Source organism: Amblyomma americanum, chromosome 1 (genome assembly GCF_052857255.1).
Source record: "Amblyomma americanum isolate KBUSLIRL-KWMA chromosome 1, ASM5285725v1, whole genome shotgun sequence".
In the NCBI taxonomy this organism is placed as follows: Eukaryota; Metazoa; Arthropoda; class Arachnida; order Ixodida; family Ixodidae; genus Amblyomma; species Amblyomma americanum.
Window position 1 is genome coordinate 332,367,828 of NC_135497.1, and position 14,760 is coordinate 332,382,587.

At 49.8% G+C, this 14,760-nt stretch overlaps 1 pseudogene; it reads right to left on the reverse strand.

The window, feature by feature from the left end:
* Window positions 1–12,152: 12,152 nt before the first annotated feature.
* On the reverse strand, window positions 12,153–13,498 carry LOC144099359 (uncharacterized; annotated as a pseudogene).
* Window positions 13,499–14,760: the final 1,262 nt, after the last annotated feature.

Sequence of the window (14,760 nt, forward strand, 5' to 3'; positions counted from 1 at the left end):
GCTAACAGAACACAATGCGAGTAGAACAGAGAACATACTAAGAAGCGATGTTTTCGGCCTTAAAAAACTAGATTTCAAATAGTAATGATGATTTACATTTAACGGTGCAAGGGATGCTTATGGAAACAGTTACATGACAAACCTGTCTTCAGTCTGCATGAGCTGGAGCCAAAGGCCCATTTTTCCAAAGTTTTCATCGCAGAAAAGCACTGCGCCAGTTCAGAGAGAGCCCTGTACTCCTTGTAAAAGCCGGTGGGCGCCTTCCGGCACTCGAACACTAGAAGGGCGCTGGCGAATACTAGAAGGATACTGAAACTACTGGGCCAAAGCTGCACATTGGTCTTTTTCAAAATTATATAATTAATTATTGTGAGACGATGCACGAAAGAACTATTTACAAAGAAACCAGGATGCAACACCAAACCAGCCTAACAACATAGAGCACAACAACCCGCATATACACACACACAGTCGACGGAAGGCAAGGCTGGGCAGGCGGCGATCACAAAAGCGTACCACTACGGTTTCCAGGCATGTTGGTAACACACGTCTATGAGGGGAGCAGTGATTTAGCAAAAGTGCAATCCTGGGGAAACAACACACTCACAATGACTGTATATCGTACTGTTTTGGAGTGTAACGAGAAAGACTACGTCTAGAGGTTAATTAACGGGGTGTAGTGCATTAAGTAAATGCACCGTACGCGAAATCAATTTGGGCTTTTCTTCATTATACCCCGGAGAACACCCGAGAATTGTACCGAGTCTTAACAACTGATAAAAAATGTTCAGTAGTTTGAGGTACCTAACAAGGACAAGAATTTATAGACGACGTAAAAAAAAATGCAACGTTTTTAGCGGCGAAGTCTCAGTATACACTGTGTGGAAGAAAATATTCGTGCATGAGGAGACAGATATTTAGTACATTCGTAAAAATACATCATTTTCTGGCCTCCCAAAGTTTATCGAGGGGTACATTGCCGGAGGAAAGAGCATATAAATCAAATCATTGTACATCCGTTTCCACGGCACTGAAAGCAAACCCTCAGCGGAAAAAGGAACCAATAAGAAAAAAAAATAGCAATATGCACATAATTCTGAAACCGACGATCGCATAAATTAGAAGACAAAATAAGAGTCAGCAAAGCACTGACAGAACTGGCCTGCTTGAACGGACAGAAAATCCGGTGTGAGGTGCTTCGGAGAGCACGAAACGCAAGGCAATCTGTAAGACGTAAACAAGGATTAAACCAAGGCTTCCGGCGTTGGCGGGCACGGAAAGGTAATCACTCCTTATAGACCCAAGGGCGAACCCAACACAAAAGACACAAGTATTTCGTGAAAGCGCTGAATACAAAGCTTAATGCTTTGAGTGGTTCGCAGAACACAATAAATTTTCGTGCCTCAGATCAGCTTAAAGGCGGTAGCCCCGCAAATATCGACAGACCATGTATGATAAATGTCTGCGTAATGCTATAGAGCCAACGTGGGTTCCTTACATTAATATGCAGGGTGCAAGCATTTAATGAAACGCCAAGGTATCATCCAACACCGATATATTCAGATTGTGTTGATCCCCACAATCCGAACCGCACACCAGTGCTCTTGGAACGATTTGTCTGGGCACCAGAAACCAAGACAAACTGTACCGTTAAGTTAAATTGATTCATGTTTGGTTTCTCAACGCAAAAAACGTTAGGATCATCTATATTGCTCATTATCCAATGTACAAACGCCCCCAGCAGCCCAACTATGAGGAGTGATCGTCAAAAAAATCGTGAGCAACTTCGTGGCAGAGGGAAAGATGTAAGTACAGAGATTGTGAAAGACGACCGTAAAAAATTCCCTTGTATATATCAGTTACTGTAGCAAAGGCGTGTTTCATTTCAGGTACCAGACCCCACATACCCGTACGATTGAAATTATTTCCGTGATCTATTTGAAGCATTGTTGTTGTTCCTGAAAGTTGAACCATAACTGCAAGTATGTGTCGGCAACATGTAAGCAGTTTGCATTGAATGACCCCCAAGCCCACGTCTGGTGATGTCCAGTATCAATAGACATTGCAAACGGCAGTCGATTCGGCAAGATCTTTACACAAATCTTACAGTAAGCGTTACTTAGCGCAAAAGGTCGGTAGCCACCTAGAAATAATAATAATAATAATAATAATAATAATAATAATAATAATAATAATAATAATAATAATAATAATAATAATAATAATAATAATAATATTAATAATAATAATAATAATAATAAATAATAATAATAATACTAATTATAATTAATTATAATAATAATAATTAATTATAATAATAATAATTAATTATAATAATTAATAATAATAATTAATAATAATAATAATAATAATAATAATTATTATTATTATTATTAATAATAATAATAATTGGTTTTTGAGGAAAGGAAATGGCGCAGTATCTGTCTCGTATATCGTTGGACACCTGAACCGCGCCGTAAGGGAAGGGATAAGGAAGGGAGTGAAAGAAGAAAGGAAGGAGGTGCCGTAGTGGAGGGCTCCGGAATAATTTCGACCACCTGGGGATCTTTAACGTACACTGACATCGCACAGTACACGGGCGCCTTAGCGTTTTTCCTCCATAAAAACGCAGCCGCCGCGGTCGGGTTCGAACCCGGTAACTCCGGATCAGTAGTCGAGCGCCCTAACCACTGAGCCACCGCGGCGATTATACGAAGATTATAGAGGCTTTTGAGCCTTCTCGTTATCGTTCGTAAAGCAAAACATTAGCGGACCAATATGGATTACTATGCCTCGAATTTACTTTAAACGTCGCCAAAGCTGCATGTAATTGAAGACGCATGGATATGCAAGATCCCAAAGCAGTCTTCACTCGAGCTTCGAAACTTTATTCGCTTATCAGAGAAACACTAATCTTCCGAGCCGGCCATTTTGGTTGAAGCTTAGGACGGGCGCATTCTCTGATGCATGCAATGACCTTCCTTGCCGTGATCGGAGAATGAAACTAGTTTTACATCGCATGGAATGCGCCGATTGAGAAGCGCTGTAGACACGCATTTTTAGGCAAGACGAGCGGCGGAGAATCTAGTAATGATACTTCGTATGTCACGACGGTCACTTGACGGGGAACGTGGTAAGGGCCAATGTACGAAGCGAGTGTTAAAATAAGCCAGCGCGGCGACGCGGACTCCACACCCTGTGAAAAAAATAATTGGGCTTCCAAGCACTTTCAATGGATTTAAACGGCAAAGATTTGATTCCAGTTTGTTTCAAACGAAATTGTGATTCCCACTGCTTAGACTGATTGGCCTTTTCATCAAACAAATGGTTTTTCATATGTTTTCAAAAGAACTCGGATGGAATACAATTGGTTCCCTTTGGAATTGCGATTCCAAATGGACTCCAGTTATGTTTTTCAAACATTCCATTTGGATCTTACTCACTTGGCATTACGGCTGAAAACTTCTGCATTTAGTTTAACACGCCGTAGGACAAGTATTGTTTTTCTAATAAAAAGGTGTCAGCAGCCTGGCACGCTAATTGTATTCATCGCTTGCGCTACCCATCGTGTCGAAATAATTAAAATAACTGATAAAACGGCAAGCCCTACTAGCTCCATCAGCAGGGTCCTATAACAGCGGTATATAAATCGGAAGCGAAAGTATATCCTGTACATGTATTCAGTATGTTGGTGTTGTGTGACTGTGTAGTGTTGCTGTGGTCTGTGTGCTATGCATGCCTGGCTTGATGGACTTGATTTCCATGAGAGTTTAAATTCTCATGATTTCACTTCTTTCATAAACATGGCATCTGCCAGCGCTCCCATCTGGTCCCCAAGTGACTTGCTTTTGCTTCACCTGAATGTCACAGAACTTGAAAGTTTGCACAAATATTTTCCACATAATATATTTTGCACAGCGTGGGTGGTATGTTTTATAACATCTCCTGGATGCAGGCCACTTTCCTGGTACCTATCAAGTCCAAAATGGTTCCAATGGATTCAAATGAGTCATAACACAATTGGAAAATTCACATGGTGCCAACTGGTAATTTACGAATAGGAATCAACTGTTTTATTTTTTTGACCGGGCAAGTTCGGCAGGCTTACTGCCAACCAGATAAGACGCACACAGAACAGAGAATAGCACAAAAAGATACACGCACGATATTCTTTGTTGCATGAGCGTCTTTTTTTGGCTAGCAGTAACCCTTTTGAACATGCATAGCCAACAGGCCCACCATTCCGGCTTGCTTCAAGACGCCACATGGGAGCGAGCAAGACCGGAGAGAAGTGAACGGCTCCGGCTGACGGTTCTAAGCTGTTTTCTGATAGTCTAACGATGCCGAGAGGCTGGCGCGGGAAATTTGGTGCGCTGTATCGGCTTGTGCGATGGCATCCGGGACATACTGTGGGGCGGAGGCGCCAGCGAGAGGTAGCAGCATGTCCAGGGCCAATACGGAGTGGCGATGGAAAACAATGATAACAATGGAAAAAAATCCAGCAGTGTTGTGGCAGGAAAAATTTTAGACGAACGTGACATAATGTAATGCAATGTCCTAATCACTGTGGTCGGCTGATAAGTACATAGCAGATCGGTGAGCTTCGATTTGTAGCGTTCAGTGAAGCCATTGGTCTGGGGATGATAAGCTATGTTCAGTTTGTAGAGGGTACAACACGGGCGAAGAATAGCATCAACTTCGTTTGATGTAAGGAGCGGCCTTGGTCGATCAGTAATAGCTGGGGACAAGAGCGTGCAGAAGAAAATCCGCAACATCGGCAGTGCAACTTGCGGGTAACGAAGGCGTTACAGCGTACCTGGTGGCATAATCAGAAACGGCAAACCACTTATTGCTCCAGCGGGACGTCGGGAAAGGACTGAGGAGATCGAGACAAATGCGATAAAAAGGTTTGGGGGAATGTCAGTTGGCGAAAGGAGACCAGCAGGTAAAGCAGAATGTATTCTTCCGACACTGACACAGGTCGCAGGGGGCAGCGTAACGCCGAACGCTGGTGCACAAATCGGGGGAAAAGAAACGGCTACGCACCCGGTCGTTCATGCGTGACACTTCAGAATAGCCAGCGGTGGGCAGGTCATGTAGTTCCTTCAGGATAATCCTAACAGAACTGCTGGGGTACCACAAGCATTAAGTCAGGGCCGTCAGCGGGGACCCTGCAGCACTGCAGCGATGTAGAGTGCCATCACGTAGATCAAACAGACGTAAGGAGGCGTCCAGTGATGCAGAAGCGAGACCTTCAATGAGAGGTTGTAAAGAAGTGTGGCGGCACTGTTTTTCTTCAAATGATAACTATAAGTACGAAATGGTAACGAGGCAAAGTTTGATGTTAGCCACACTCGTGTAAGGTGGTTCCTAAGAGCGAATAGACAAGCAGTCTCCATCGATGCGCGCACGTCCGGTGTTGTACGCGAGGCTGAACAAATACTCTCATAAGCAGAGAGTCCGACGACCGAGTCACTGCATGGGGTCTGTTAGCGACGAGTGGCAGCAAATAGCATAGTAGCCCGTCACGACTCTGAAATGGCAACCGAACAGGCAAGAACTGAATTTGGCCACAGCCCACACTGACTCCTATCTTGCGTTCAGTGAAAGAGCAATTTCGCTCGGCAGCAGAAAGAAGGCGGCTGGCATCAGAAATGGCGCGTTCATGGCTCTGCTGCTGCTGGGCGAGGACAGCGCCAATCTCATGTCATTTGGTGTCGGTGCAAACTTCTGTATGAGCTGAGGGGCCAAAGTGAGTGAAAATAGTTGGCGTTGTGAGCAACGTGATGAGCTACGGAAAGGCTTCTGATTGGGCTGGACCCTAGGTAAAAAGTCTCATGAATAGGTCGGTTAGGGAACGTGATATGTCGGCAAAACATTTAGGAGCGTTGAAAATACGAAAAAAAGTTGACAATGCTCCTGAGGTACTTTGTCGACTGAGGATTGTAGGAAAGTCCTTGACGGTGCGGGAAGACGATGAATTGGCGGCTCTAGACCAGAACGCCGTCCCTTCGCCTCTTCAGTTTTTTCCTGATTTGCGACATTATAATGAAACCACTGTTTCTTTTTTGGTGACGGTGATGGAAGAGGACGCTGTTGAACTTCAGTCCGGTTGGTCAACCGCTGCCGCCCGGAGGAAACGTCTTGGCCTCCCGAATGACGCGAGCAGCCAGGCCACCGTGGTGTACTCGGCCACCAGTGATCACTCTTCGGCTGACGACGGCTTTATCGGAGTCGTAAGCAAGAAGGCCAAACAGAGACTGCGCTAAGGTGAAGACTCGTCGTCGTCAAGTACGTCCACGATCACTACGGAGCGAGGATCATCGGCACATGCTGTCCTATTTGTGCCAGGGACTCCCACCAACAATCTCAACCACATCAATAGGCAAGTCACTTTTGCATTCCTGGAGGCCCGCGTCCCGGGAGCAATTAAAGATGTGAGGGTGAATCGTTTTAGGAATGTCGTCGCCATTGATGTCATAAACCGGAACGCGCTTGAGAGTTTTAGCAACATCAGAACGCTCGGCTGCATAAGCGTTCGTTCCCATGTCCTTCTAGGCAGTGGCACTACGGCAGGCGTCATTTACGATGTCGACGTAGCCATCCGCGACTCTGATCTGCCCATTTTGATTCAACCAGCTACCGACGGTGTAGCCATACTGCAAGCTCAGCGTCTTGGAAGGACAAAGTGCATCAATTTGACCTTCCAAGGGGACTGCATTCCAACGTACCTGAAGGTTGGGCACTTTCGGCATGCAGTTAGGCCTTTCGCCACGAAGCCTCTCCAGTGCCGGAAATGCATGAAGGTAGGACACGTGAGTAGTGTGTGCAATTTCCCCATCGTGTTCCCACGGTGTACTCAGCCACACAGCGGCGATTCTTCCCGGGAAACAGCCCTTACGTGTGCCAATTGCCGCTGCCCTCATGACGCTGCCTCAAAAGATTGTCCTCGCCTGAATAGGGAAGGGGCAATACTCAAACAAATGACAAGAGACAATTCCACACACAAATAAGCTACCCCGAAAGTGCGACGACGTCGTCGCCCTCGTCACAGACCTAAAAGTGTAGCGAGCATTGGAAAGGATCGCCCAAGAATTTCCGCAACTTGTCCTCGCCCTCCATATACTACTTTAAATGGGCTCTGAAACGCCTTCCGAGGAGAGCCCATTAACTCACTTAATCACTGCACTGTGTTGCCATGAAAACCGGAGCCAAATAATACTTTTCTACACGCAGCAGGCGACCCACAATCACGCGTCAAAGTTGGCGAGCCCTTCCCGGCGACTTTTTATGTTCGCACCCTCCTCCGTCCCCCGCATCTGCGTAGACAAGGTGAGAGGTGGCCATTGATTAGATTGTTTCAGACGTCAGGTAGCTACCGTGGCCGCGGCCAATAAGCCGCCTAGCTCCGGCGGGTCAGGAAGCTCCGCTCCCAGAGGGGGGTCGGCGAAGGAGCGCCTACCTTCCAGCGTGCAAAAAGTGACGAGAGGAGAGGGAAATGCGCGAAGACGCTGAAATTCAAAATGTAACTACGGATAACTTAGCTTATACAAAGCGCATTTAAAAAATCCTTGCTGGACACTATTCGTGAAGCGGCGTGTTCAATATCCCAGGCATGCCGCAACTTTATTAGAGCCCCCTTCACAGCCCCTTTAAGGATTGGGAGCAATATGACTGGCAAGGCACAGGCGGTTGTCGCAGACGGGCTTTCACCATGCCTGTCTGAGCTACACACACACGCCGTGACCAAGCAGGTCTTGCGTATTCAGAGTCCCGAGCCCATTGCTATTCAAGCACAAGTCACAATTCCGGCCCAAGATCGGGACCGGCAGGTGACTTGGCAATCGCTCCCGAAGCACCCAGCATCCACCCCAGCAACGCGCACCCAGTTTGCTGAGCCTACTGCTGGTCGTGTAGTAGGTCAGAAACCGGACCAGGTCGCAGACGAGCAAGTGATTCAATGCTAAAGCCAATCGTGAATACTGTCACGTGGTGGTGACGTTGAAGAACACAGTAGCAATACTGCGAAAGACAAAACTAACTTTTATTGGGCGAACCTGTGCCCACAAAAGAGGCTACACTTACAGCACAACGGTAGCGGCGAGCACGGTCGGCGATCGTCGAAAATCTGATCCGCGGGTCTAGCGCGTCGGCTGTTATATAGCAGTCGTCGAATGTTCCAGACTAATCGTTGGGACCCGCGTGCCTTCCATAAAGTTCTACACCATTCGCGTCAGGCGATGAAATCAGATAACATAAGGTTCGGCTACAACAGACAGCGAATAGAAGCATCGATGACTGGCCAGAAACTTCGGATAGATGCAGGCGCGTCCCGCGCTGTGCGATAACACTTGTTAGGCGGCGAAACGTGGTCGCCCGATAAAGATAAATGACGCATGTCATTACCCCCCTCCTGAAAAGCATCGACCCGATGCTGCTAACAAACGAAATAAAGAAAAGCACTCGTAGCAAAGAAAACAACAAAAATAAGGAAGTTCGTCAGCGTCCGTAAAAGGGTTTAAGGCGCACCACGTGGACAACTTCAGATCGTGCGCGGCGCCGCTGTGAATGCGAAATGCCGTCTGGCACGACCTCATAGTCCAGTGAGCCAATACGTCGAATGACTTTGTAAGGTCCGAAATATCGTCGCAATAGTTTCTCACTGAGTCCTCGTCGGCGTATCGGGGTCCATACCCAAACACGGTCGCCGGGCTGGTACTCGACGAAGCGTCTTCGCAGGTTGTAGTGTCGGCTGTCGGTACGCTGCTGGTTCTGGATCCACAGGCGGCCGAGCTGTCGGGCTTCTTCGGCGCGCTGGAGATAGATAGCGACGTCAAGAGTTTCCTCGTCAGTGACGTGCGGCAGCATGGCGTCGAGTGTCGTCGTCGGGTTCCTGCCGTAAACCAACTTAAATGGCGTGATCTGTGTTGTTTCTTGCACCACCGTGTTGTAAGCGAATGTTACGTACGGCAGGACCGCATCCCATGTGATGTGCTCGACGTCGACGTACATTGCTAGCGTGTCGGCGAGGGTCTTGTTCAGGCGCTCCGTGAGACCATTAGTCTGCGGATGATAGGCAGTTGTCCTCCTGTGACTTGTCTGGCTGTATTGCAGAATGACTTGCGTGAGCTCTGCTGTAAAAGCCGTTCTTCTGTCGGTGATGAGGACTTCTGGAGCACAATGTCGCAGCAGGATGTTCTCGACGAAAAATTTCGCCACTTCGGCTGCGCTGCCTTTCGGCAGAGCTTTATTTTCAGCGAAGCGGGTGAGATAGTCCGTCGCCACGACGATCCACTTATTTCCGGAAGTTGATGTCGGAAACGGTCCCAACAAGTCCATCCCGATCTGCTGAAAAGGTCGGTAAGGAGGCTTGATCGGCTGTAGTAATCCCGCTGGTCTTGTCGGTAGTGTCTTGCGTAGCTGACAGTCTCGGCATGTCTTGACGTAACGGGCGACATCGGCGGTTAGGTGCGGCCAGTAATATCTTTCTTGTATCCTTGATAGCGTCCGGGAGAAACCGAGGTGCCCAGCGGTCGGATCGTCATGTAGGGCGTGCAGTACTTCTGGACGCAGCGCCGACGGAACAACAAGAAGATAGTTGGCGCGGACTGGTGAGAAGTTCTTCACGAGTAGGTTGTTTTGAAGCGTGAACGAAGACAATCCACGCTTAAATGCCCTAGGGACAACGTCGGTGTGCCCTTCCAAATAATCGACTAGGGCTTTTAGCTCCGGGTCTCCTCGTTGCTGTTCGGCGAAGTCTTCCGCGCTTATTATTCCAAGGTAGGCGTTGTCATCCTCGTAATCTTGCGGCGGAGGGTCAATGGGGGCGCGTGATAGGCAATCGGCATCTGAGTGTTTTCGTCCGGACTTGTAGGTTACAGTGATGTATTCTTGTAGTCTGAGGCTCCACCGTGCCAGCCGTCCTGAAGGGTCCTTTAAGTTAGCTAGCCAACACAATGCGTGATGGTCGCTGACCACTTTGAATGGCCTGCCATGTAGGTAAGGGCAAAATTTCGCTGTGGCCCATACGCTGGCGAGGCATTCCTTTTCGGTTGTAGAAAAATTGCCTTCCGCTTTTGATAACGACCGGCTAGCGTAAGCTATCACGTGTTCATGCCCATCTTTTCTCTGGACTAGGACGGCACCGAGGCCTAGGCTACTGGCGTCAGTGTGGATTTCGGTATCGGCGTGCTCGTCGAAGTGCGCAAGTACGGGCGGCGACTGCATGCATCGTTTGAGTTCTTGAAATGCGTCGGCCTGCGGCGTTTCCCACTTGAACTCGACGTCACATTTAGTGAGCTGTGTCAGCGGCTCAGAGATGTGTGAAAAGTCCTTGACAAATCGCCTGTAGTAGGCACACATGCCAAGAAGTCTACGCACTGCTTTTTTTTCGATGGGCTGCGGGAACTGTGCGATGGCAGCTGTCTTCTGTGGGTCAGGGTGGACTCCAGACTTGCTGATGTGGCCTAAGAACAGAAGCTCATCGTAAGCGAAGCGGCACTTTTCTGGCTTCAGAGTGAGCCCTGATGACTTGATGGCCTCTAGTACTGTGGCAAGTCGCCTAAGGTGATCGTCGAAATTTGCGGCGAAGACAACGACGTCATCCAAGTAAACGAGACAGGTCTGCCACTTCAATCTTGCTAAAACAGTGTCCATCACGCGCTGGAACGTTGCAGGCGCCGAGCACAGTCCAAATGGCATAACCTTGAACTCGTAGAGGCCGTCTGGGGTGATGAAGGCGGTCTTTTCGCGATCTTTTTCGTCGACTTCTATTTGCCAATAGCCAGACTTGAGGTCCATCGATGAGAAGTATTTTGCGTTGCAGAGCCGATCCAATGCGTCGTCTATCCGTGGGAGGGGGTCTACGTCCTTCTTCGTGATCTTGTTCAGACGACGATAATCGACGCAGAAACGGAGGGTTCCGTCCTTTTTCTTCACCAGGACAACAGGGGATGCCCACGGGCTTTTCGACGGCTGGATGATGTCGTCGCGCAGCATTTCGTCGACTTGCTCTCTTATCGTTTCACGTTCTCGCGGCGAAATTCGGTAAGGGCTCTGGCGGAGTGGTCGAGCGCACTCCTCGGTGATTAAGCGATGCTTGGCGACTGGCGTTTGTCGAATCCTCGATGACGTCGAAAAGCAGCCTTTGTATCGTCGGAGCAGACTTCTGAGCTGCTGTTGCTTAATCACGGGGAGACTTGGATTAATGTTGTAGTCTGGTTCGGGAACCATGGTCGTCGTGGTAGATGCGGCGGAATCTGAGAGGACAAACGCATTACTGGTTTCCAGAATTTTCTCGATGTATGCGATCGTCGTGCCCTTGTTGATGTGCTTGAACTCCTGGCTGAAGTTTGTCAGCAACACTTCACTTTTCCCTCCATGCAGTCGAGCGATCCCTCTAGCGACGCAAATTTCACGGTCTAGCAGTAGACGTTGGTCGCCTTCGATGACACCTTCTACGTCAGCGGGTAATTCGGTGCCGACCGAAATAACAATGCTGGAGCGAGGCGGGATGCTCACTTGATCTTAGAGCACACTCAAGGCGTGGTGACTACGCGGGCTCTCCGGCGGTATCGCTTTATCTTCCGACAGCGTTATTGACTTCGACTTCAGGTCGATGATTGCGCCGTGTTGGTTCAGGAAGTCCATACCGAGAATGACGTCTCGGGAACACTGTTGGAGGATAACGAAGGTGGCAGGGTAAGTGCGGTCATGAATGGTTATTCTTGCCGTGCAGATTCCAGTCGGCGTGATGAGGTGTCCTCCAGCGGTCCGAATTTGAGGGCCTTCCCATGTGGTCTTAACTTTATTCAACTGGGCGGCGATGTGTCCACTCATTACGGAGTAATCAGCCCCTGTGTCCACTAAGGTGGTAACTGCGTGGCCGTCGAGAAGCACGTCGAGGTCGGTGGTTCTTTGTCTGGCGTTGCAGTTAGGTCTTGGCGCCGGATCACGGCTGCGTCGTGTTGAACTGAAGTTGGAACGTCGCGTCGTCAAGTCGTCTTTCGTCGGTGTATTCGTGGCTTCCTGACTTCGTCGGGACGGCGGCGTGTCGTTATGTCGTCGAGGTGGTCTCTGCGCCGTCTTCGTCGGCGGCGGAGGATCTTCGTCAGTTCGACGAACAGCAACCGCACCTCCATCGGTTGCTGCTTTTAGCTTTCCGGATATGGGCTCGCAGAGCGGCCCCGTGCTGGGCCAGTGTATGGACGGCGCTGCGGCGACAGGTAGCGGCCTGGTGACGGCGACCGGGATGGCCGTCGAGGGCTCCACTGAGTAGCGGCGAGGTAGTCGGCGATGTCACGAGGGCGTTCGCCTCCCCGAGGGCGCGGTGCGTCGACTGCGAACCCTCGCAATCCCAGGTCGCGGTATGGGCATCGGCGGTACACATGGCCGGCTTCCCCGCAGTGGTAGCAGAGCGGGCGGTGGTCAGGAGCGCGCCAAACGTCTGTCTTCCTCGGGTATCTGCGCTGGTCGACGGGTGGGCGTGTTGGTGGCGGCGGCGGTGGTCGACGGAATTGCGGCGTTACAGGGTCCTGGCGCGATCGTGGAGGGGGACCTTGACGGCGGGCGACGGCGGCGTAGGTCATCGCTTCTGGCTGGGGCTGCGATGATTGTGGTTGTACCTCGCGAACTCCCAGTGATCGCCGGACTTCTTTGATAATTTCGGCGACTGAGGCCACTTGAGGTTGCGATGAAGGGAAGATCCTTTGAAGCTCCTCTCGTACGACTGCCTTGATGGTCTCGCGCAGGTCGTCGGTGGCCAGTGACTGAACTCCGGCGTAGTTTGTCGAGTTCGTGCGGCGGTTGTATTGTCGGTTCCGCATTTCAAGTGTCTTCTCAATGTGGTGGCCTCGCGAAGGAACTCTTCTACTGTCGTCGGTGGGCTTCGTGTAATTGCGCCGAAAAGTTCCTCCTTTACACCACGCATCAGTAGGCGGACTTTCTTCTCTTCGGACATTTCCGGGTCGGCGTGCCGGAACAGACGGCTCATTTCCTCAGTGAAGATTGCGATCGTCTCATTCGGCAGCTGCGCTCTGGTCTCCAGTAGAACTTGGGCTCGCTCTTTACGCAGGACGCTTGTAAATGTTTGCAGGAAGCTGCTTCGGAACAGGTGCCACGTCGTCAAGGTCGCTTCTCGATTCTCGAACCACGTCCTGGCGGCGTCCTCCAATGCAAAATAGACATGTCGCAGCTTGTCGTCGCTTGCCCAGCTGTTAAACGTAGCGACCCTCTCATACGTTTCCAGCCAGCTTTCCGGGTCCTCAAATGTGGAACCGCGGAACGTCGGTGGTTCCCTGGGCTGCTGCAGCACGATGGGGGACGCTGGGGCTGCCATTGGGGTTGCCTCGGCCACAATCTTCGTGGTCTTCTTAGGTAGAAGTCCGTGCTCCGGGGGCAGCTGTTGAATACGGCGGCTTGCTCGATTGTCCGGGACTACGTTGGTGTTCTCTTTGCGGTCCGGGCTTGGATCACGGCTTGTCGGGGGCGTCCGGTACATGAACAAAACAAAAAAGAAGCACCTCCACCAGATGTCACGTGGTGGTGACGTTGAAGAACACAGTAGCAATACTGTGAAAGACAAAACTAACTTTTATTGGGTGAACCTGTGCCCACAAAAAAGGCTACACTTACAGCACAACGGTATAAAGAGAATTTATTGGTACACCAGACCACATATACATAAGAACACTGGCAGTCACGAACAGTACATAATGCAATTTCAAAAAGAAGCAAAATATGCGCAAACGAGTCACCAATATGCACAGATACAAACAGAAACGGAACAGGCCAACAATCTATATACAATGAATACCATTTCGCGGCATGTTTCCAAATTAAACATACATATCAGTACGCGATGGTTTAAAAGAGGGGAAGGTTGGGGTGGGGGGTGGGTAAAGGGAGGGGGAAAGTTACCATGCGCGTACAACACTTGTTCCCAGATGTGTACATAACTGGGTAAGGGGATGATACCCGCTACCACGACCAACCCAGGGCAAACTCAGCAAGTATTAACTAATATTGCATGATTGGGAGCACCACTTCGTTAGAATGTATAGAAATAAAGTGGGTCGACCAGCGCCGCAAGAACAGCGCTTCGCCACCCGCTGTTAGTTCTTCCTCTATAATTGCCACAAAGTGAGGCGCACCCTCCCCAAGAGCGGAAACATGGCGCGTTGCCGTCTTCCGCGCACTTCGGCCAAGCCTCGCTGCTTCCAAAGCGCGTAAAAAACCACTGCTATCACAAGGCGCTCAAAGGATGAGCGCCTTCGCGAGTTGCGCTGACGCGGGCGCACCCTAAACATCCTGTAGATCAGGAGCCACAAAGTACGCGCTACGACGCAGTCTTCCAGGGCGTGCCACTGTGTCTCAACAGCGCCGCAGTTGATGCAGCGCGCGTTTGGCATGATGCCCAATCTTTCGAGGCGCTCTCTCGTCGGCAGTGCTTGCCAACGGCGACGCCATTCGAAGTCTTGTACTTCTTTTAGCAACAGGCTCGATGTAAAGGCCTGCCATTTTCTAGAAGTTTTTTCTGCCTGATCAATACTGAAATCCAAAACAGCAACCGCCGCACTAACGCGTGCCACTGGTGTTTCGCGTATATCCGTGTCCGGGAACTGGCTTAGCCAGAACCGGAAAAAGTCAGTGACCACTTTGTAAATGGGCATAGGTTGCTCTGCTTGAGGCCCCGTGTGTCGCTGCGTTAGGAACAGTTGACTCCCAGTACCCAAGCAATACAGGACTAGTGATCGACCTCTG